Below are 24,529 nucleotides of genomic sequence, written 5' to 3'. Positions count from 1 at the left end.
CAAATACCCTGCATCTGATAATGTGTGGAATTTAATGGTAGGCAATGAGATTTTTTAAAATTTCTTATTTTTTAACTATAAAAATTATACTGAAAGATATGAGTAGACAATACACTAAATGTTTGGATAAACACTCTTAAAGTTCTTCGATTTTAAACATTAGGAAGGAAACATTTTATACTACTAAAGAGAAAGTTAAAATTTTGCTGTCTTTTCACTAAAAAGTTTCTAACTTTTATACATAATTTAAGTCCTTTTTTCTATACAGATACTTTAAGTGGCAAATAAAGTTATAAAAGGTATTCAAATGATCTAATGTTACCTTGCTGCCAACTTTAAAAGATGTTATGATATACCTACTTGTCAAAGTTTTAGTGAAATAATTACATTGTTCTTGTCAAAAATCTGGTTTAGGCCCAGATTACATAAAAAGGTAAATTAGCTCTACTGAAAATTTATATTATTGGTTAATCCTACATATGCCATAAATCTTTAGAGGCATGCTGTTGAAACATTTGATACAGTCGTATTCCTATTTGCTCACACAACTTATTTAAAAACATTTTGGAAACAAAACCAGAAAAAGAAAATAAAATGGAGAAAAAAAAATTTTTTTAATTGATTTTACTGTTTACAACAGTTCATAGTGAACATTATCATGAACCCTGGAACATGGCTTTGCATGGTCATTATCAGATCTTAATATGAAAGAAGCCACTTTTTGCACTTTTCTAAAATTCACTGGTTATTTCAAACCTAGTACTGCATTACGGCAAATATAACCTGAGTCAGATAAGGCTGGATTATGGAATCAAGTTCTAAACATTCAGAACCATGGAGATAAGACAGAGTGCAAAGTTAGAAAGATTGGATGGATAAAACAGACAAACTCTGATATTAAGTATCACCAACATGTGAAACAATTTAAAATGTAAGTTTTAATTTTCCTCTAGTAAAGATCAAGTCTCAGGAGTTTTAAAAGCAGTTGTCCTTAGAGATTTAACAGCATCATGAAAATAAGATTGGTGTTCAAATGAAATACACTATATTTCGAGGGAACAAAATGATGGTGAATCATGTTTTCAAAAGTTAAAAAGTGGTATAAGACTTTGCACATATCAGTATTTTAGTAACAACTGCAGAATATTCTGCTTAAAGTTCCACAAATTAAAGACTGACATCACAATCACATCAGAAGTAAATAAGTATGTGATTAAGAAGAATAAGAACAATAAGGGTAGTAATAGTTATAGTAACCACATGTATTGAGTATTTTGGGGTTACATGCATGTAAGTTACATGCACTGTAACTTACATATTTATTCCGCACAAAAACTGTCATAGATATTCTACTGTTCCCATTTCAAAGATGAGACTATTTAGAAAAGTTAGACAATTTACCCTATACTAGATGCTAGAAAGTAGATTTGATATCATAAACTTTAAAATACCAATGATCTTGAGAAACATAATACATGCCATATTTGAAAGCCAACCATCTCCTCTTGAAAAATACAGTAATGTCTTTCCAACTGGGCTGGCCAGGTGAGATCAAGGAAAACTCAACACAGTAGGCAGGTTTACAGATAAGAAATTTAAGTCCTCACTGAGAAAATGATAATAAGATCAAGAACTGGTCAAACTGCAAAAGTCCTTACCAAAAAAAAAGTGCTTAAAAACACTTGCACAACCCATTTTTGAGCACTTATGTGTGCTAATTTGGAAATTAGTTCAATTAATTTTCACAGCTATCACCGGCAGCAGTGTAGCAGCAGTGTTAGTCGCTCAGTCGTGTCCCACTCTTTGCGACCCCATGAACTGTAGCCCGCCAGGCTCCTCCATCCATGGGATTCTCCAAGCAAGAATACTGGAGTGGATTGCCATTCCCTTCTCCAGAGGATCTTCCTGACCCAGGGATCAAACCCAGGTCTCCTGCACTGCAGGCAGATTCTTTACCATCTGAGCTACAGGGAAGATCTAAAGCAGGAGCAGCACTACCACAGGAGTTGTTGCCCAAAGGTGGCAGTGTCAGGATGCAAGCCAGAAAAACTGACCTGGTCCCCTGCAGCCCATGTAATCAGCCACCATGCTATGACCAGGGGCATTTTCCTCATTTTCATCTCCCAGGCTGTGCTCACCGGGAAATCCTCACGGCATCCCTTCCCCTACATTGTATGTGAAATACTTGAACAACTGTTACACATTGTACATGAATATCCATTCCAAGAGGTCTAGTCCACAAAAATGTCTATTTCATTCTCAGAGGTACTGACTCACCTTGAATCTCGGATACCTGAGATGCAGAATAAGTCATATACTTTAGAAGGAAAACATTTCAATAACCTTTATTTCTCAACATCCATCCACCCAAGAAAACCTCATGTCATGACCAAAACACCTATTCCATCCCTTCTTTTCTGCCCATATAGTGGCCACTGGACCATCTTTCTAAGTGATGCCAAGTCATCTTGCTCTTCTCTTCATCTCCCCAAACAATCCCAGCAGGAACTATTCTAACACTGCAACTCGATTCGATTTTACCACCTTTTCCCAGCCTCAATTCTGTTTCAATGATTAACCCCAAATGGACTGACCGGCAATTTCGTACATTGGAACAGAAAGTTTTAACCTTTAAGAAGAAGGTATGCAGAAGTAAAGTTACATGCACTACTAGATCAGGTAAGGAAAGCTCACAGTCAGGGCAGGATTTGCCTAAAGATAATCATATTAGGTACATTTTTATCACAACCAGTTTCCAAGAGATAGCCTCTCCAATTTCGTTACTGATTTTATAGCAGTAGAAACAGCATAGTTTGTAGCAATTACAGGTTTCATAAAATCAAACTGCAGTTATATTTTAAAAGAAGAATGCTTGTCATGAAATTCCCCTTGCAATAATGTTAACACATTATACTTTACATTAAGTAATAAAAAATATCTCCAAACATATCAGCATACGTTTATCTAATAAATATAGCAATCAACATACCAAAGTCTTTTTACAGTAGCCTATTTTTTCCCTCTGCCACGGCTCTATTTAGTTATTGTAACTTTCTGACTGATATCAAGGCAGAAATATTTCAGAAGAGGTCATGACATCAAAAATCATCCTCAAGAGGAAGTAAATATTTAAACATTCACCTTGTCTTAGTGAGACAAGCAGTGTCTGGTCTGCAGCAACCCCATGAATCTGAAATTGAACTGGATGCTTGCTGATCCTTTGGAGAAAGTGTCCCCGAAACAGGTGTGAGCGGTACTCGCAGAAGGTGCTCAAGAGCACCATTCACCTGCAACACAAGAAATGCAAATCTGTTAACAGAGTTTCCAACATTATTTATACACATGAATAGCAGCCTTACTCTCCTCTTTACACTCACAGCTCAGAGGCAGGCTCATTTAGACATCAAGAGCACGGTCTCCAGGTCAGAGGAACAAACTTCACGTCACAGCCCAGCCACCCATGCTATCTTTTCGAGAAGCTATATGTGCCCTCCACAGAGGGCTATGGAAAGAATCATGAATACAAATAAAATGCTTTTAACAGTGATCCATGAAGAGCAGGTATTTTATTCCTTCTTTTTTTTTTTTTTTTCTCCTATTCTTGGTTACAAGTTAGGAAGATTATCGTCCATTTACTGAGCACACAATATAAAGCACTGGGTTGGTGCTTTATAGAAATGACCTCACTTCATCCTCAGAATAGACGTTACTCCTTTTATTTTATAAATAAGGAGACTGAGACTTGGGGAATTGGCAATTTGCTGAAGTTAGACAACAAAGTAGTAGCACTGGCACTTAAACCAGGTCTGATGCTCTTCACCATTCCTCCTGCATCTGAACGCTTTCATATTGGGGGGCTGCCTGGCATAGTTTGATGCTCTCCACAGAAAAGCAGGCAATATGGCAAGTTTAACTATTTAATATAAAATGCTATTTTTATAAATGCATCTCAAATTTACTAAGTTTTAGGAGATAGACTGATTCAGAAACAAATTAGTAAGTTTCAGCACATGAAACAAACACATTAAAAGAACATTCAAAGAAATTTCTCTCCCTCTCTATCATGAAGGATCTGATTCACGGTGTAATTTACCATCATGAAAAGATAAAAGGCAACTTTTTCAAATTGCTTACAGTCAAATTTACAGAACAAAGATGACTGTGTACTAAAGTCAAATTGATAAAAATTATGTTTTCATTGTAAAATGAGTATCTTCATTACAGATCTGCAGACTAAAATATAGTTAATAAAATATTTATTAAAATATTTAACTACATCATCATCAGATCAGATCAGTCGCTCAGTCATGTCCGACTCTTTGCGACCCCATGAATCGCTGCACGCCAGGCCTCCCTGTCCATCACCAACTCCCGGAGTTCACTCAGACTCACGTCCATCGAGTCAGTGATGCCATCCAGCCATCTCATCCTCTGTCGTCCCCTTCTCCTCCTGCCCCCAATCCCTCCCAGCATCAGAGTCTTTCCAATGAGTCAACTCTTCACATGAGGTGGCCAAAGTACTGGAGTTTCAGCTTTAGCATCATTCCTTCCAAAGAAATCCCAGGGCTGATCTCCTTCAGAATGGACTGGTTGGATCTCCTTGCAGTCCGAGGGACTCTCAAGAGTCTTCTCCAACACCACAGTTCAAAAGCATCAATTCTTTGGCGCTCAGCCTTCTTCACAGTCCAACACTCACATCCATACATGACCACAGGAAAAACCATAGCCTTGACTAGACGGACCTTCGTTGGCAAAGTAATGTCTCTGCTTTTGAATATGCTATCTAGGTTGGTCATAACTTTCCTTCCAAGGAGTAAGCGTCTTTTAATTTCATGGCTGCAGTCACCATCTGCAGTGATTTTGGAGCCCAGAAAAATAAAGTCTGACACTGTTTCCACTGTTTCCCCATCAATTTCCCATGAAGTGATGGGACCAGATGCCATGATCTTCGTTTTCTGAATGTTGAGCTTTAAGCCAACTTTTTCACTCTCCTCTTTCACTTTCATCAAGAGGCTTTTGAGTTCCACTTCAATTTCTGCAATAGTCATTGCTAATAATATGGTGCATTTTCTTCTAGACTGTTTTTCTATGGTTTCCTTTTTTTCTAGATATAACAATACCAAATCTTGTTTTCTTAATAGAACATAAACCAAAGTTTTAATAGTTTGTAAATATTTTATATTTACATTTTATATTTTCTGGAGGAGGTCCGGTAGCTCTATTATTTTTCACTTTATTATTAGTATTAGCAAATGCAATCAGATGAAATAAATCAAGAATAATAAGTGGTAAAACTATTTCTACTAGTTGATATGATACCTGGAAAATGCTAAAGAATCAATATAAACAGTACCTCAAATAATAAAAGAATTTGGTAAGGCAACAGAAGATGACAATACTCATAAATTAAGACCTTCCATAGACACTGCATTATAAATAAGTAACATAACCATAATGAAAAAGATGGGGAACAACAGAACTAACCTAAGGAAACTTCAGAAACAGTGTTCTGATTGCATACATTAAAGCTGAAGACAAAAAGAACTATACACATGCTGCACTCTAGTTAAAGATTTGGTTTTTCACAGAGGTATACACTTGCAATTGTGAAACTACTTTATATACATTTTCAGACTGAGTTAATAAATACATTGAGGATAATAAACAAAGTTTCTTGGTGTTAAAAACAAGAGCTACTAGAAACAGAAATTGGCTAGAATGAACTCTGATGATGGACTAGAATCAGATATATCAATATGAACTCATGATTATGTGTGTGCGTGTGTATACACACAAATAGATGTAAGACAGATACAGACGTGTGTATGTGCACATGTGTGTGTTTGTATATACACAACTATCTCCTATTTCTGTCAGGGGAGAGAAATCCTAGAAGCAATTGTGAAAATTTATTGAACACACCAAGAACCCAGAACTTGGTTTCCAAGTATTCTTCTTCAATAAGAGGAACCCAAAATCCTGGGAGGAAGGCTGATCTCAGGATCATGGCAGAGATAAGCGTGACAAGGGAATGGGGCAAGATTAGTGCTCAGGATCCTGTGGGGCCAGAAAGTCAGCACAGTGCTCAAATGGTGATGGCAGGTCAAAAGGAAGCAGGAGCCAGCCTGAAGGTGCTCCTGATGGCCAGATAATCATCACGAACTTTATCTCAAGGAATAACAAATATCCTTGAGTTCATACTCCATGTAAGTGATTGAACAAATAAATAAGGATGAGATAGCTCACTCTTAGAATAGAATTCAAATTAATAAATACAGAAGGAATGATGCAAATAGAAAAATCAACCTCTCACAACCACCACCGTAATAACTGTTACAGAGCCATGAGTCAGTGATGGAGGCTAAAATTAGTGGACAAAGATATATGAGAAAACAGGATACCTGTGTATTTCAAACTGTCTCCCCACAAGATACTTATGAACTACAAAGGGCAAAAAAAATGTAAATTTAGAGTGCAGAAAACTGATAAACTCCACCTCAATTAAGTGATCAAACTTATCACCACTAGGAATAAGGCACATCAACATCGTTTACCTCCTTATATGACTCACGGAGGTCACACCATCGCTTCTGGGGTATTCTTGCCAAAAATGAGTAATCTGAATTTCATCATGAAGAAACATCAGACAAATACAAATTGAACGACATCCCTCAAATTAACTGGCCAGCACTCTTCAGAAATGTCAAGGTCATAAAGATAGACAAAGTCTAGAGAAGTTCCTCAAGTCAAAGGAGAATAAAGAGACATGACACCTAAATAAATATGTCATCCTAGATTTGATCCTGAAATAGGAAAAAGACATTTGTGGCACAATGGGAAAAATGTAAAGAAGGCTTATAAATGGTACTGATTTTTATAGCTAATATTAATTTCATGATTTTTTAATTGTACTACAGTTACAAGAGGGTTCCAGAAAAACATCTATTTCTGCTATATTGACTATGCCAAAGCCTTTGACTGTGTGGATCACAATAAACTGTGGAAAATTCTGAAAGAGATGGGAATACCAGACCACCTGACTTGCTTCTTGAGAAATTTGTATGCAGGTCAGGAAGCAACAGTTAGAACTGGAAATGGAACAACAGACTGGTTCCAAATAGGAAAAGGAGTACGTCAAGGCTGTATATTGTCACCCTGCTTATTTAACTTACATGCAGAGTACATCATGAGAAACGCTGGGCTGGAAGAAGCACAAGCTGGAATCAAGATTGCCAGGAGACATATCAATAACCTCAGATATGCAGAGGACACCACCCTTATGGCAGAAAGTGAAGAGGAACTAAAAAACCTCTTTATGAAGGTGAAAGAGGAGAGTGAAAAAGTTGGCTTAAAACTCAACATTCAGAAAATGAAGATCATGGCATCTGGTCCCATCACTTTATGGCAGATAGAGGGGGAAACAGTGGAAACAGTGTCAGACTTTATTTTTCTGGACTCCAAAATCACTGCAGATGGTGATTGCAGCCATGAAATGAAAAGACGCTTACTCCTTGGAAGAAAAGTTATGCCCAACCTAGATAGCATATTGAAAAGCAGAGACATTACTTTGCCAACGAAGGTCCGTTTAGTCAAGGCTATGGTTTTTCCTGTGGTCATGTATGGATGTGAGTGTTGGACTGTGAAGAAGGCTGAGTGCTGAAGAATTGATGCTTTTGAACTGTGGTGTTGGAGAAGACTCTTGAGACTCCCTTGGACTGCAAGGAGATCCAACCAGTCCATTCTGAAGGAGATCAGCCCTGGGATTTCTTTGGAAGGAATGATGCTAAAGCTGAAACTCCAGTACTTTGGCCACTTTATGTGAAGAGTTGACTCATTGGAAATGATTCTGATGCTGGGAGGGATTGGGGGCAGGAGGAGAAGGGGATGACAGAGGATGAGATGGCTGGATGGCATCACTGACTCGATGGACGTGAGTCTGAGTGAACTCCGGGAGTTGGTGATAGACAGGGAGGCCTGGCGTGCTGCGATTCATGGGGTCGCAAAGAGTCGGACACGACTGAGCAACTGAACTGAACTGAACTGAACAGTTACATAAGATGTCAACATGTAGTGAAGCTGGGTGATAAGTTTATAGGATCTCTGTCCTATTTTTGCAAACGTTTTGTAACTCAACTTACTTCAAAATGAAAGTTTAAAAACATTTCAAAAGTACTTGGGAAGTGAACAGCAAACTAAATTCAAATATAATACGTGAAAGAAATGAAAATGAATATGAAAACAATTGAGTAGAAGCAAGATTTATAATGGAAAAAAACCAACTATGCCAAAAGTTGTTTTTTTAAACTCTTCATAAGACAAAGAAGGAAAATGAAATTGAGCAATACTACATCTCTACAGTAAATAAAAGGGTGTTAGAAATAGCTTTACATTAGTAACATAAAACAGAACAGCTGGAAAGGACGTGGAGAAAAGGGAACCCTCTTGTACCGTTGGTAGGGATATAAACTGATACAGACACTATGGAGAAGGTCCGTCTGGTCAAAGCTATGTTTTTCCCAGTAGTCATATATGGATGTGACAGTTGGGACTATAAAGAAAGCTGAGTGCCAAAGAATTGATGCTTTTGAACTGTGGTGTTGGAGAAGACTCTTGAGAGTCCCTTGGACTTCAAGGAGATCCAACCAGTCCATCCTAAAGGAAATCAGTCCTGAATATTCATTGGAAGGACTGATGCGGAAGCTGAAACTCCAATATTTTGGCCACCTGATGTGAAGAACTGACTCGTTAGAAAAGACCCTGAGGCTGGGAAAGATTGAAGGCAGGAAGAGAAGGGGACCACAGAGGATGAGATGGCTGAATGGCATCACTGACTCGATGGACATGAGTTTGAGCAAACTTCGGGAGTTAGTTGGTGATGGACAGGGAGGCCTGGCGTGGTGCGGTCCATGGTGTCGCAAAGAGTCGGACATGACTGAATGACTGGACTGAACTGATGGAGAACAGTATGAAGATTTCTTTAGAAAAAACTAGGAATAAAACTACCATATGACCCAGCAATCTCCCTACAGAACATATACCCCGAGAAAATGATAACTAAAAAAGACATATGTACCCCAATGTTCACTGAAGCACTATTTACAATAGCTAGGACACGGAAGCAACCTAGATTCCACTGACAGATGAATGGATAAAGAAACTGTGGTACATATATACAATGGAATGTTACTCAGCTATTAAAAGGAACAAACTTGAGTCAGTTCTAGCGAGGTGGATGAACCTAGAGCCTGTTATAGAGAGTGAAGTAAGATACAGAAAAATAAATATATTAATGTATATATATGGAAACTATAAAAATGGTACTGATGAACCTATCTGAAGGGCAGCAATAGAGACTCAGACATAGAGAATGGACTTACACACAGCAGGGGCAGGAGAGTATGGAACTAATTAAGAGAACAGCATTCACATATATACATTATTGTATGAATAATGTAGAACACAGGGAGCTCAATCTGGGCTCTGTGACAACCTAGAGGAGTGCGATGGGGTGGAAGGTGGGAGGGAGGTTCAAGAGGGAGGGAACATATATGTATCCTTATGGCTGATTTATGCTGATATTTGGCAGAAACCAATGCAACACTGTAAAGCAATTATCCTCCAATTAAAATAAATTTTAAAAATAAAAAACAGAACAAAGTCAAGAATTCACCACATATATGGCTGTCTCATTTATGACAAAGATGCCATCCCATTAAATATGGAAAACAATGAGTCAAGTTTTCCAATAAGTAGCACTTGATTGAAAATGAAAAAAAGGACTACTTCCCCCACACTATATCCAAAATGGAAAAAATAATTCCAAATAGACTGTAGACTAACATGAGAAGTAAAACAAGACAGCTTCTAGAAAAATGGCTCAAATTACAAAAACCAAGTGTTGAAAATGATATAAAGGAAGTGGAATTCTTATATGACTGGTCCACATGTAAATTGGACAGAAGAATCATGATAGCTGTTTTATTCATAAAAGCCAAAACTTAGCATCAAAGCAAATATCTATCAACAATAGAATCAGTTAATAAATTGCACCAGTTATAAAATTGACTGCTCTATAGCCATAAAGAACAAACAACTGTTGCCTACTGCATAGAGCAACCAGACATACTACACAGTTAAAAAAATTCAAAAGAACACAGTTTATCATTCCAATGATATAAACTCAAGAAACCGATGACACTAATTTATAGTAAAAAAAAAAATGCATTATACTGATTACTTCTGGAAGGTATTCAGAAATGCAACAAGGGAGTTCTTTGAGCTGGTGATAATATTCTGTGTCTTCCCATCAGTAGGGGTTATACAGGTGTAGTAACACCTTGTATTCATTAAGCTGTACATTTTAACATTCATGTACATGCATGTGTCATATTGTATGTAAGTAATTAATCAGTAAAAATTAAAAGTTTTTGTTCTTGAATGAATCCTCTTGTCTTCATTTTCATAGTTTAAATATTTTACCTATCAGAGCTTTCCAAGGGATGCAATTAAAATCAGGTATTAATTTCTGAGAATCCATTTCTCCATCATATAACAGAAAAGAGGAAAAGAATGGTTTTTATTGTCCAGCTCCTTTGCTGAAAATGGATGCTTAGCTCTCTATTCATTACTCTTAAGAGTGAGAAAAAATATTATTCTATCTCTTACAGTAAATGCTGACTATTCCATCCATTCAAAGTGTTTATTTCTTTTCCAAAAAACTGAGGGAAATGTTATTGGATACTGAACAGTTCAGTACTCTGGGATGTCTTAGAAAAAATATTTTATGTGTACCAAATCTGATTGTTTAAGAAAAAGACAAACTTAAAATGAGGCATGATAAAATAACGCATTATATTTTTTCTAAATAAATACTTCCAGCTATATAAAGCTAATGGAAAACATATTTAAATTCTCCTTAACATTAAAAAATGTAACCACATTTTCCCTCAATAATTGTGAAATTTCTAGAATTTTCCATTTCCACCAACTCAATCAACTAGCATTTGTTTGAAATCTTTTTAAACTGTAGTCCTCCATGATTTTCTTCTCTGAAAGTTATACTTTAAAAAAAGTCAATAATAAACAGTGCTTTCCCTTCCGGATTTCATATTCTGTCCCAGAAGACAAAATACTACAATATTTCTAAAGCCACACTTGACATAGGAAAGGTAGGGACTAGTCACAGAGGTACTGACATCTACCAAGAGCATATAAAATGCTCAAGGTCTCCATTAGCCTCTATACTCACAGGTCCAATAATACAGTGTCTTGAACATGGCCAGGTACCAATATATTTTTTTTCTAAATTCCATAAAACAAACACAAAAAGAAAAAGTTCAGTTACAAGCAATATCTTCTGTGAAGAGAAAAAACTGGGAAACACATATACAGTCAACTATAAAAAGCAAAATAATACAATAAATTCAATCTGGCAGCTGGGATATGTTCCCATTATCTAGAAATTTTACTTATTTATCACCCTTCTGTTCAACACAATTGCCAGGTAAGTGAGGCATTACTGTCTATTACTAAAATGTCATTGCCAGACCCAGGAACAAAAAAGGAACTGTCACAGGACCAGTTCAGTTCAGTTCAGTCACTGTCAGGTCCAACTGTTTGTGACCCATGGACTGCAGCAGGCCAGGCCTCCAGGTCCGTCACCAACTCCAGGAGCTTGCTCAAATTCATGTCCATCAAGTCGGTGATGCCATCCAACCATCTCATCCTCTGTCATCCCCTTTCCCTCCTGCCTTCAATATTTCCCAGCATCGGGGTCTTTTCTAATGAGTCAGTTCTTCACATCAGGTAGCCAAAGTATTGGAGCTTCAGCTTCAGTCTTTCCAATGAATATTCAGTTGATTTCTTTTAGGACTGACTGGTTTGATCTCCTTGTAGTCCAAGGGACTCTCAAGAGTCTTCTCCAACACCACAGTTCAAAAGCATCAACTCTTTGGTGCTCAGCCTTCTTTATGGTCCAACTCTCGCACCCATACATGAGTACTGGAAAAATCATAGCTTTGACTAGATGGACCTCTGTCAGCAAAGTAATGTATCTTCTTTTTAATATGCTGTCCAGGTTGGTCATAGGTTTTCTTCCAAGGAGCAAGCGTCTTTTAATTTCATGGCTGCAGTCACCATCTGCAGTGATTTTGGAGCCCAAGAAAATAAAGCCTCTCACTGTTTCCATTGTTTCCCCATTTATTTGCCACGAAGTGATGGGACCAGATGCCATGATCTTATTAGTGCTTTGAATGTTGAGTTTTAAGCCAGCTTTTTCACTCTCCTCTTTCACTTTCATCAAGAGGCTCTTAGTTCCTCTTTGCTTTCTGCCATGAGGATGGTGTCATTTGCATCTGAGGTTATTGATATTTCTCCTGGCAATCTTGATTCCAGATCTCGCGTGATGTACTCTGCATATAAGTTAAATAAATAGGGTGACAATCTACAGCCTTGATGTACTCCTTTCCCAATTTGTAAACAGTCTGTTGTTCCATTTCTGGTTCTGTTGTTTCTTGTCTTGCATACAGATTTCTCAGGAGGCAGGTTAGGTGGTCTGGTATTTCCATATCTTTAAGAATTTTCCACAGTTTGTTGTGATCCACACAGTCAAAGGCTTTAGTGTAGTCAATGAAGGAGAAGTAGATGTTTTTCTGGAATTCTCTTGCTTTTTCTACAACCCAATGGATGTTGACAATTTTCTTTTTGGTTCCTCTGCTTTTTCTAAATCCATCTTAAACATAGGACCATTTTCTTATTTCCCCTAGAACTTTGATAGAGTTTCATAATATATAAATATTTTGGTCCATTATATTTCAATGGTCCTCTTTTGACTTTTGATCTACTCTTTTCACATGGAGAAGAAAATGGCAACCCACTCCAGTATTCTTGCCTGGAAAATTCCAGATACAGGGGAGCCTGACAGGCTACAATCCATGGGGGTCACAAAGAGTCGGATACCACTGAGCAACTAACACTTTTGCTTTTCTACTCTTTTCACACAATAGAGTTTCTCAGTTTCTCTGAATTCAATTCTTCCTAAGCCATTACCAATGTTTCAATTTGCAGGCTGGATCTAATTACTGAAGCATTTATCAGAACCCAGGTAGCAACGTGTTATTATCTTACTAATTAATGCTCCCCAGGAGACTCTGGAATGAATATAGGCCACTTTGCAAAAATAATGACCACTGAAATCATAGCCCTAACACAACCATAAGGCTGCACATCTCAATACAGTCCATTTCATTAGGACTCTAGTAAAAGATGAAGAGGTTAACCCCAGAAACCTGCAGAGCAGCATAAAGATGATATGGGCTTGTGGCTAAACCTTAGCATACAGTCCCCAGTTCTGCCTTTATGATTCTGATAGTGATGCAAACGCCACAGAAAGGAATATTAAAGAAGAATTACATAATCCTCTCTCCACCAATTGTTAGCTTGTTTGCTGTAGATTTAAACACTGCCACAGGCTTCTAGTGGTTGGCAACTCACACTGTGGAAAATGTCACTGGCTTTTGCTATTCTACTAGCTGTGCTCCACAGAGCAGAAAATTAAGCCTGACATATTTGGGGGAGGAGTTTTCTGGTTTGTAAGAACTTATAAAAATAGCCATACTTATTTATTCCAGGGTCACATTTTTAAGTTCTTGGTCGTGCTGAAATAAACAATTTCAATACACGTGCTAAGTTCTTAGTTCCTTCCCTAAGGCAAACAGATTTTCATTTCTAACTTTAAAAGAAACACACACACAGTAAACGAAAATATTTTTGTATCTATAGCATATGAAAATTTTAAAAAACTATCTAAAACCATACATTTCTGCTTCAGTTTATTCTCCTTCTGAATAAAGTCTAAGTATTATAACTAGTCACTTATCAAAATATTAGCATTTCATGATGAATAACTTAGATTTGATGCACAAATATGATAGAATCATGAATTTCCATCATACTTAAATTTACTTTGTTTCACACATTATTTGAATCATGCTACAGTGTAAGACTATGATCCCTCTTTAGCTGGAGGTTTGTTTTTGCATATTTGAAACATTTAGATGCAGTTTTTTCCTTCTGTTATAGGTGACATGTAGTTCTACCATAGGAATCACACAGGCTGCCTGACCAAACTTAATTTACAAATGTGGAATAAAACTATGAGTTACTGAAATGAGTCACAGAGTAAGATCCTCATTGAAGAAAAATACAGTAGTGTTTCTGGAAAAGTTTCTGGAAAAACACGGACTTAATCATTCAGAGGCATCTGTCAACTTCATCAAAACAAGGACACACCTCCCTGCTGCTGCTGCTGCTAACTTGCTTCAGTTGTGTCTGACTCTTAGTGACCCCATGGACTGCAGCCTACCAGGCTCCTCCATCCATGGGATTTTCCAGGCAACAGTACTGGAGTGGGATGCCATTGCCTTCTCCACACACCTCCCTATCTCTTGCCAAATTTCTTTCTTCCCCAACTTTGTTCTTTCATGCAATCTCAAAGAAAGGAACTGTATCGGGCATCGAGATTCTATCTATAATAGGGACAAACCTGACTCCACATTGGATCTGTTTCTTTTACTTTAACTTTTGTAGTCTATTACTCTTTAAGTAACAGGGAGCTCAAATCTAGTGCTCTGTGACAACCTAGAGAGGTGGGATGGGGTGGGAGGGATGTACAAGAGCGAGGGGACACACACATATATATGGTTGATTCACATTGGTATTTGGCAGAAACTGGCACAAAATTGTAAAGCAATTATCCTCCAATCAAAAAAAAAAATGTGGCCTAATAGCTTGAAATATTCAAGATAGTCCATTCTCAAGACTCTCAGCTTTAAAGGTATAACACTTTTCCATTCTTGAAGAGACAATAAGTTGCAGAATAGAGAATAACATGTGCCTGGCTGGATGTTTACAGGCACATCATGACCTAACCTAGGAGGGCAGTGGCAAGAACAAAGGATTCCAGCACCAAGAAGTTTGCAACAACCAACACCACCTTCTCCCTCTCTTAGCCTTTAAAAATGCTTTGCTGAAATCCTTCAAGGAGTTTGGGGTTTGGGGTGTGAGTCACCCATCTCCTTGTATGGCCTTGCAACAAACCTTTCTTTGCTCCCAACCTTGGTGTTTCAGTGTGTTTGGCCTGTGTACTGGGCACACACATGCATTTGGTAACGTATCTGTCACATGACAGGTCCATTTTATTATACGTGACACGAATTACAGCCTTTGGAGAAAAAAGCTCCCAAAGTTCTGTCTTTCCCCAGCTCCTCATTTTTGTGCAAAGCCAGCAGTCTCACAGCACTGCTTTCTCTCACTGTGGCTTGGAAAGACATCTCTGTCTTTTTAAAGTTCTATTGATCACACTAATGACATTTACTCAGCACCTGCTGAGCAAAAGTCACAGTTCCACCTGCTCTAAGGACACAGAAACACACAGGCCATGGCATGGCTTTCCTTCAACAAAGATGAATGTCCTCTGATCGCTGTTTTATAAAGTAGCCCTGGATGCCTGACATGTCCTTCCGGTCCTAGCAGCCAAGAAATCTCTCATCCACTTACCCACACCTGTCATCTTGTCTTTCCCATCTTGCTTGCTTGTGTGTTTGCTCCATCGTGTTAGACTCTTTGTGACCCCATGGACTGTAGCCCACTAGGCTCTTCTGTCCATGGAATTTTCCAGAGAAGAATACTGGAGTGGGTTGCCATCTCCAGGGAATCTTCCCAAGGGGAGACTCTCCAGGGTATCCAGGAGATCAAACCCACATCTCTTCCATCTCCTGCACTGGCAGGTGGATTCTTTACCACTGAACCAGCTGGTGAGCCCTGTCTTTCCCATAAGTGTTTCCATTCAAATTAAGAAAAGCCAGCATTCCCTCCATGAACCACCACCATTCAATCTGTACATGCTCTTCTCTTCAAACAGACACTGATGACAGTATTTTGCAGGAAATGTCTAAGCCTTAATTCTTATGTGATTTAATGCTTCTTCATCGATGATTCTCGGAGTGTGACTCCCCACTACCTTTGCATGAGTGATTGCAAATCCCTAGAGAAGAGAGAGAGATTTTTGACTTTTTGAGCCCTCAACACAATTAAACACTAATGTCTTCTGTCATTAAGAGGACGATCAACCCAGAATTACAGGTGCTCCTTTACTCACTCCAAAGCGTCTTCCAAGCAGAAACACAGGCCAAAAGGCTATCTATGAAGTCCAGGGACCAAAGGCAAGAAAGCAAGCATCTGGGTAACAATTCTGGTTCTTAGAAAACACCCCTGTTTTAAATGAGGTCAAGGATTTACTGCATTTAAAATACAAACTGACACACGCTGAAGCTCTGTGGTTTTTACTACCTTCAGAACCCTGGGCTGCTTATCTCCTATTTTGTTTTGCTTTATATTGTCTTGTTCTTTTTCTCTTTCTGGGTTCTGAGGTATGCCCTGGATCAGTGAAATCTTCCCCTGAACATAGGGCAGCAAGTCACAGGTTGTGTCCATCACCTTTCTCTAGCTGACATGTTTTAAATGACCTGAAGTGTCTACATCTGTTCTCTTATGTCATTATAAGAAGCACCAAAAGGGAGCCCCACAACAAGCCAAACAAGCCCAGCCCAGCCTCCTCCGGGTCTTCAGGAGGCAGCAACCAACACTAGCAAGGTCCGTGTCTCCCATCACAAGACCATCCCTGCTCATTGTAAAAGGCTTTCTGTGGCCTTTGGCTCTTAGGTTGTTTTTTGTATGATGAGCAAATCTAGCTTAAAGAAAGCATTATTTTCAGACTGAGAAGTATTCTATGTCTTAAAAATGTAAAAATCTTGAAACTGTATATGTATAGTATACTTTATTTATACAGACATATCACAGAGATACTACAGGTCTGCTTCTAGGTCATTACAATAAGGCAAATAATCCAATAGAGCAAGTCACGCACATTTTTTGGTTTCCTGGTGTGTATGAAAGTTACATTTGTACTACATTGTAGAGTATGAAGCATGCAACAACACTGTGCCTAGCAAAATAATGTACATGTCCAATTAAAAATACTTTATTGCTAACAAATGCTAACCACCATCTGGACCTTCAGCAAGTTATAAATCTTTTTTGCAACATCAGAGATCACTGATCACAGATCATAACAAATATAACAACAATTAAAAGGTCTGAAATTGTGTGAGACAAAATGTGGCACAGAGACACAAAGTGAGCAAACCAAGAGAAAAGCAATAAAACCAGGATGTGGGGGCAGAATCCGAGGTCTCTGTATTATCTAAAATGTCCAGTTTTCAGCAAGAGACTTGAGACATGCAGAGAACAGGAAATTGTGATCTGTAGCCAGGAAAAGGGCTTCCCTGGTGGCTCAGCTGATGAAGAATCTGCCTGTAATGCTGGAGCCCCCGGATCGATTCCTGGGAAGGGAAATTCCCCTGGAGAAGGGATAGGCTACCCACTTCAGTATTCTTGGGCTTCCCTGGTTTCTCATATGGTGAAGAATCTGCCTGCAATGTGGGAGACCTGGGTTTGATCCCTGAGTTGGGAAGAACCCCTGGAGGAGAGCATGGCAACCCACTGCAGTATTCCTGCCTGGAGAATCCCCATGGACAGAGGAACCTGGCAGGTTACAGCCCCTGGGTTTGCAGTTGGACATGACTGAGTGACTAAGCAGCAGCAGCGGTCAGGAACAGGGCAGAAAACAGAAACTGAGTGAGTCTAGAGGTAGAATTTAGAAGAAAGAGACTGCAAAGTAGCTCTTACAAATATATTCAAGGAACTAAAGAAGCCAAATTAAAAGAATTAAAGTATGATGACAATGAGATTTTTAACTAGAGAATATAAGAGAAATTGTCAAGAAAATGAAAAGTTGTAGAGTAAAAAAAATACAGTAACTGCAACAAAAAGTCACAAAGGATTCAAAAGCATGTTTGAGAAGGCATAAGAAAGAAAAAACTTTAAAAGAGGATCAATAGAAATGGTACAATATTAAAAACAGAAAGAAAAGAATGGGAATGAACAGAGACCTAAAGCCTACCATCAAGAACACTAACAGATGTGCAAATCAGGGTCCCAGAAGGAGATGAGAGAGAAAAGGGAATAGACTATTTTTTAAGAAATAAAGGCCAAAAAATTCCCAAACTTGATGACAAACTTAATCCACAAAAAGCCTAAAGGTTTCCAACAAACAAAAAGAGCTACATCTAGAAACATCATGGACAAATGGCTGAAATGCCAACATAAAGATAAAATCTTGAAAGACACAAGAAAAAAGAAATGATGTATCACAGAGAGCTCAGGAGAAGGATGACATATTTAGAGTGTTGGGGATAAGAAAATCAACTGAGAATCTTATATCCAGCAGGATTTCCCTTCAGACATGAAGATGTAGAAAAGATATTCACAGATAAGCAAGGGCTGAGATAACCCACTGCTACAGCAGACCTGCCCTAGAAGAAATTCTAAAGAAAGTCTTTTGGCTGAAAGGAAATTATACCAGATGGTAACTTAAATCCACAAGAAGAAATATAGTGCCAGAAAAGATAAATATATAGGATAATATATAAAAACTGTGTAAATATATTTTTTCTTCAACTAACAGTAAAGCTAACAGTATAAAATAAGTAATGCACATCTCTATTGTTGGATTTATAAGAGATGTAAAAATACGATGGTAGTAACACAAGGATACGGAAAGAAATGTAGCCATATTGCACCAAAATTTTCCTCTTAAAAAACTAGAAACAGAACATCAACCTAAACCCAAAGCAAGCAGATTCCATCACTTGGAGAAGTTTAGAAAAGGCAAATTTACAGAGCCAGAAAGCAGCTTAGTGGCTGCCTGGGGTATAAAGGCAGGAACAAGAATTGACTGCAAACAGCCTAAAGGGTCATTCTGATGTGATACAAAATAGCCTAAAACTGGATCAGAATGATGACTGTGTAACTCTATCAGTTCAGTTCAGTCGCTCAGTGGTGTCCGACTCTTTGCGACCCCATGAATCGCAGCATGCCAGGCCTCCCTGTCCATCACCAACTCCCGGAGTTCACTCAGACTCACGTCCATCGAGTCGGTGATGCCATCAGCCATCTCATCCTTTGTCGTCCCCTTCTCCTCCTGCCCCCAATCCCTCCCAGCATCAGAGTCTTTTCCAATGAGTCAACTCTTTACATGAGGTGGCCAAAGTATTGGAGTTTCAGCTTTAGCATCATTCCTTCCAAAGAAATCCCAGGGCTGATCTCCTTCAGAATGGACTGGTTGGATCTCCTTGCAGTCCAAGGGACTCTCAAGAGTCTTCTCCAACACCACAGTTCAAAAGTATCAATTCTTTGGCGCTCAGCTTTCTTCACAGTCCAACTCTCACATCCATACATGACTACTGGAAAAACCATAGCCTTGACTAGATGGACCTTTGTTGGCAAAGTAATGTCTCTGCTTTTTATTATGCTATTTAGGTGGTCATAACTTTCCTTCCAAGGAGTAAGCGTCTTTTAATTTCATGGCTGTAGTCACTATTTGCAGTGATTTTTGGAGCCCATAAAAATAAAGTCTGACACTGTTTCCACATCTATTTCCCATGAAGTGATGGGGCCAGATGCCATGATCTCAGTTTTCTGAATGTTGAGCTTTAAGCCAACTTTTTCACCCTCCTCTTTCACTTTCATCATGAGGCTTTTTTGGTTCCTCTTCACTTTCTGCCATAAGGGTGGTGTCATCTGCATATCTGAGGTTATTGATATTTCTCCTGGCAGTCTTGATTCCAGCTTGTGCTTCTTCCAGCCCAGTGTTTCTCATGATGTATTCTGCATATAACTCTATAGCGGCACTTTAAAATCTCAGCCAAAATTAATGAATTTAATTGTATGCAATGTATACCTCAATAAAGCTGTTAAAATATATATTATTTGATTGGTAGTGGAAAAATATGCATGAGAATTGCACAAATAAATGAAAATCTGTGTTACTAAATTGAAGTATCATAGGCAGAGACTTAAAAATAAAGAAATTCACTTGATACTTTCTTTACAATTTTATAGTCAATAAAATATCATCTAGTTTTATCCATTAGAAATGAAATACTTAAACTATTTGGCTATTGTCTTTTGTCTTAACTACCGCAAGATTTTTTTTTTAATGTCAGTATAAATACATCTTGACTTTCCTCTTAAGCAAGATACTCTGTTTTTTTCAAGTAGAAAAACATTAAGATTGCAACAAATTATGACAATTTTGGCCAAAAATCTATAAACATCTAGATATTGCCAAATGATGCAAATATATATATTCTGCAATAAAATGCCTTGTGATCTGGATTCTACTGAGCAAATTTCCAATATAAAATAACCTAAGTCATCCTGAAGCCTGAAAACAGACTATCTAGATCCCAAATAATCATCTCTTAAGATAGTTTTAGTTGTAAATAAATCCATGTTAAATCAAGCTATCAAAAATGGAAAAATCTGAACCATTATAAGGGATATGGGGAAGTTGAATTTTTCTTGGAAAATTGGAGTTCTGAGAAAACAAAATCTGATTTTCGTTAATATAAAACTATCCATTTCTAAGTCTTATAGAAAAAGAATTAAAGAAGTCATGTATTAATACAAGGACTGTTTCTTGCAGGAAGTGAAAAATCTCCAAGGGCCAGAGAATACGAATGGAACAGAGTCTAAATCATGCATTAAGATTTCATGAAGGAGTGATTAGAAAAGAAAAGAAATGTCTATATATGGGTAAATGTCCTGAATGGGACAATGATGAAAAGAAGCTGTAATAGTGTAGATGAACTTATACAAATGATTTCAAAAAATTTATTTGCTTCTTCCCTGATTCCTAATTCTTAAAAATTCTCACTATAGTAAGAACCTGTCAGTCACCCTTTCAAAAGTGAACTCTTCCCGCCTCAATTAAGACACTTCCAGACGCTTTCCATGCATACTTCTAGGGGCAATATCCAAAGTCAGGAGTGCTTCTGATCTTTCATGCCACGGATCAAACACAAACTAAACAAACATATAGACAGGCAGCAAAGTAATCCTGTAGAAAAATTGATTTTTTGCTCTTCACTTTTGTAACATGTAAATGGTATGTAATAATTTAGGATATCGCTCGGTCAGTCCAGGAGGGAAGGACAAAGTTTTCGTATTCTGCAGCTGCTGAACAAAAACAGCTAAAACCGTGCTAACCTAGTACACTGGCATTTTCTTTGCTGACCTAAATTACAAAGCGCTTGCTTCAAGACGAGCAAGCAGACTAATTTTAAACACCAATTACGTCTAACACATAATATAGTCAGTTATTCAGAGCGAGCAGTGTAGACACATCAGACAAACTGGCATAGTCTCATGTCAGAGAAATTAGCTGGCACATGGCTTTCAGAAGTCTTTGAAAAATCACCTGGTCAATGATTTGAGTCAATATTTTTAGATTCAAAAATGTATCCTTTATGATCACTTTCCTAATTTTATCTTCTTTAAATTGCTTTCACTTCATCTTACCAAATACGTTTTCCTTTACAACAAAAACTGGGAACTTTCTAATTAAATTCAAAGTATCTACTTCTCTCAGAAGCACTGAGAAATTAAGTTAGGAAATTTAGCAATTCACCCAAATGTTATACAAGATTAAAATGATTTACAAGGACAGAGGGAACACTCAGAAACAGTAAATTAGCTTCTTAAGGACACTTAAGTTTTTTTTTTTTTTTAAAGGTACTACTTTAGCATTTAGCTGGTTACCTGCTTTGTTAAAAATGCTAAAAAGAATTGGTGAATCTTTTTTTATCAACATTTATTTGTACAAAGGACGTAAGAAATGTACAATTTTCTTGGGCTCCAAAATCACTGTGGACGGTGACTGCAGCCATAAAATTAAAAGATGTTTGCTCCTTGGAAGAAAAGCTACGACAAACCAAGACAGCATGTTAAAAAGCAGAGACATCACTTTGTTGACAAAGGTCTGAACGGTCAAAGCTATGTTTTTTTCCAGTAGTCATGCACAGATGTGAGAGTTGGACCATAAAGAAGAATGAGAACCTAAGAATTGATGCTTTTGAGGTGTGGTGCCACAGAAGACTCTTGAGAGTCCCTTGGACAGCAAGGAGATCAATCCAGTCAAACCTAAAGGAAATCAACCCTGAATAATCAATGGAATGACTGATGCTAAAGCTCCAATACTTTGGTCACCTGATCCAAAGAGCCAACTCATCAGAAAAGACTGAGGGCAGAAGGAGAAGGGGGCGACAGAGGATGAGACGGTTGGATGGAGTCACCAACTCAATGGACAGGAGTTTGAGCAATGCCAAGAGATGGTGAAGGATACTGAAGCCTAGCACACTGCAGCCCATGGAGTTACAGAGTCGGACACAGCTTAGCAACTGAACAACAACAAATATACAATGTATTTTTAGCAAACTTTAAAACAAACATCAATACACATATGGTATGACTACACTGGGGTAAATTCATGATCCTCAGAAAAAAATAATCCATTTAAATACAATACCAAAGACACAGCTCTAATGGTGGTAAAATCAGACACATCACCATGACTACAGTTTTGTTCTGATGTATGAAGCATTTTCTAACTAATCTTTCCTTCATATTCTCTCACAATTGGGCCAATGATCCTTAAATTTTATGGTTTAGATATTGTGAGGTTTACTTTTGTGTCACCTTGGCTAGGCCCCAGTATCCAGGTATTTGGTCAAACGTGTCTGGATGTTGGGCTTCCCTGATAACTCAGTTGGTCAAGAATCCACCTGCAATGCAGGAGACCCTGGTTTGATTCCTGGGTTGGGAAGATCTGCTACAGAAGGGATAGGCTACGCACTCCAGTATTCTTGGAAGCTGCTATATTTTTCGATAAGATTAACACAGAAAACATATTTTCCTCCATAAAGTGTATAGGCCTCTTCCCATCAGTTGAGGGACTTTAGAAAAAGACTTGCCCCAAGAAATTGGGAATTCTGCCAAGTGACTGTCTTGAGACTTCAATTGCAATGTCAACTCTTTCCTGGGTCTCCAGACTTCTGGTCAGCCCTGCAGACTTGCCAGCCCCAGGTTCTTAAAATAAATCACTCGATACATAGATTATATCTAGATACATTTAGTATTAAGTTTTATTGCTTTGGAGCATTCTGACTACTACAGATTTATAATGCTTTTTTAATTTTAATGGTGGTAAAATATTACTGAAAGGTCTTTAATAGAGAAATGATTAACTCCTCCATGGAATGCCATTTGAAATAAAACTGTTATTAAAATTCATACTTCTCTCGGTTGACAAGAGGACAGGGAAAACTGAAGGCAGAAAACTGGTCTTTCTTCCATTTCCTCTACTGATGCAGCAGTAACTGTGGAGCCAAGTAAAAGACGACTACAAAATTTTACGCAACGCAGCTGACCCCCACCCTATGTCAGAGAGAGCTAGCTATTTTTCTAGTGGAAGGAAACAGGTTCAGATAAGTCAAGACAAGTCTGGAAGGTCACAAAGTCATCTGATGGGAGAGCCAGAAATAGAAATGCCCCTCCTGTGTCCAAGATGTACTCATCAGTTGGAATCATTCTCCAAGTTTTTGGTACATTTATGTGTGTATGTGTATTTCACTGAGAACAAATACTTGTTCTACTTTGTCTCTAGCTGAGAAGAAACTACCAAGCCTTACATTCTAATGTGAATTGTCATCAAGAACTACAATCATTATGCAATTTCTTACTTGTCCACAACTTCTAGTTCTTTTTCCTTACTTCAAATAACTTAACGTTGTCTGTTTCCCCTAGAACTATGACAGCTGTCTAAGGACCCTGCCTTAGTCTTTCCACAGTCAAAATCAACAGCCAGGCACAATGTCAAGAAGTAAAATCACAGGCTTCACTTTGATGCTGCTGTGAGTGTTGGACAGAGAGTCAGGCCCTGCAGGCTGGAGAGGACAGGAATTTTGCCCAGAGTAAAAGGGAACAGAAGTAAGTATGTGGATGGAGATGGGTGATTGGCAGGTAGATTTAGGGAAGAATATCTGGTACAACTCTTGCCTCAGTAATAAAAAAAAAAAAAAAAAAAGGACAGAGAGAATGGTATTCAAAGAAATGGGACTAACAATTCAGTGATATAGACACAAATGACTAGGCAGGTGATCAAGCTGGAGCTTCCTTCAGTAGGGCAGTGATACAGATGTGAATGCGCTGTTGTACCTATTCCTGTGACAGGAGTAGAATCAGGGAGCACAACGGTTGGCTGGAAACTAGAGGCTGGAAACCACAGTTGTCCTTTGGAATCCATGGGGCATTGGTTCCAGGATGCCCCAAGAGTACCAAAATCCAGAAGCCGCAGGCACCGAGGGCAGATTGTAATTAAGAGGACAGCACTATAGTCTAGGTGAAAAAGACAGAGACATAAGTCTTAGGGAAAAGGTAGTAAGGCCAGAGGGAATGGGTGGATCTGATCAACTATCCAGGAGGCAAAATCAGCAGGATCTACTGAATATTCTGAATGTGGAGAAGAAAGATTTTGGCATGAAGCATGATCTGAAGATGTGAGCTGAGTTAG

At 38.2% G+C, this 24,529-nt stretch overlaps 1 protein-coding gene across 4 annotated transcripts in view; it reads right to left on the bottom strand.

Moving 5' to 3' along the window:
* The window catches only part of DLGAP1 (DLG associated protein 1), a 785,192-nt gene that overhangs the window by 667,029 nt on the left and 93,634 nt on the right, over positions 1-24,529 (bottom strand). For all 4 annotated transcript variants that reach the window (XM_006071833.4, XM_044934621.2, XM_044934623.2 and 1 more), the window contains one exon: positions 3,142-3,287. The gene's annotated coding sequence lies outside the window, so the exon portion shown is untranslated. The remainder of the gene's footprint in view (positions 1-3,141; positions 3,288-24,529) is intronic.

The sequence above is a fragment of the Bubalus bubalis genome, chromosome 22 (genome assembly GCF_019923935.1).
Source record: "Bubalus bubalis isolate 160015118507 breed Murrah chromosome 22, NDDB_SH_1, whole genome shotgun sequence".
Lineage (NCBI taxonomy): Eukaryota > Metazoa > Chordata > Mammalia > Artiodactyla > Bovidae > Bubalus > Bubalus bubalis.
Note: the sequence above shows the minus strand (reverse complement) of the source record. Positions and strands in the feature narration are given on the sequence as shown.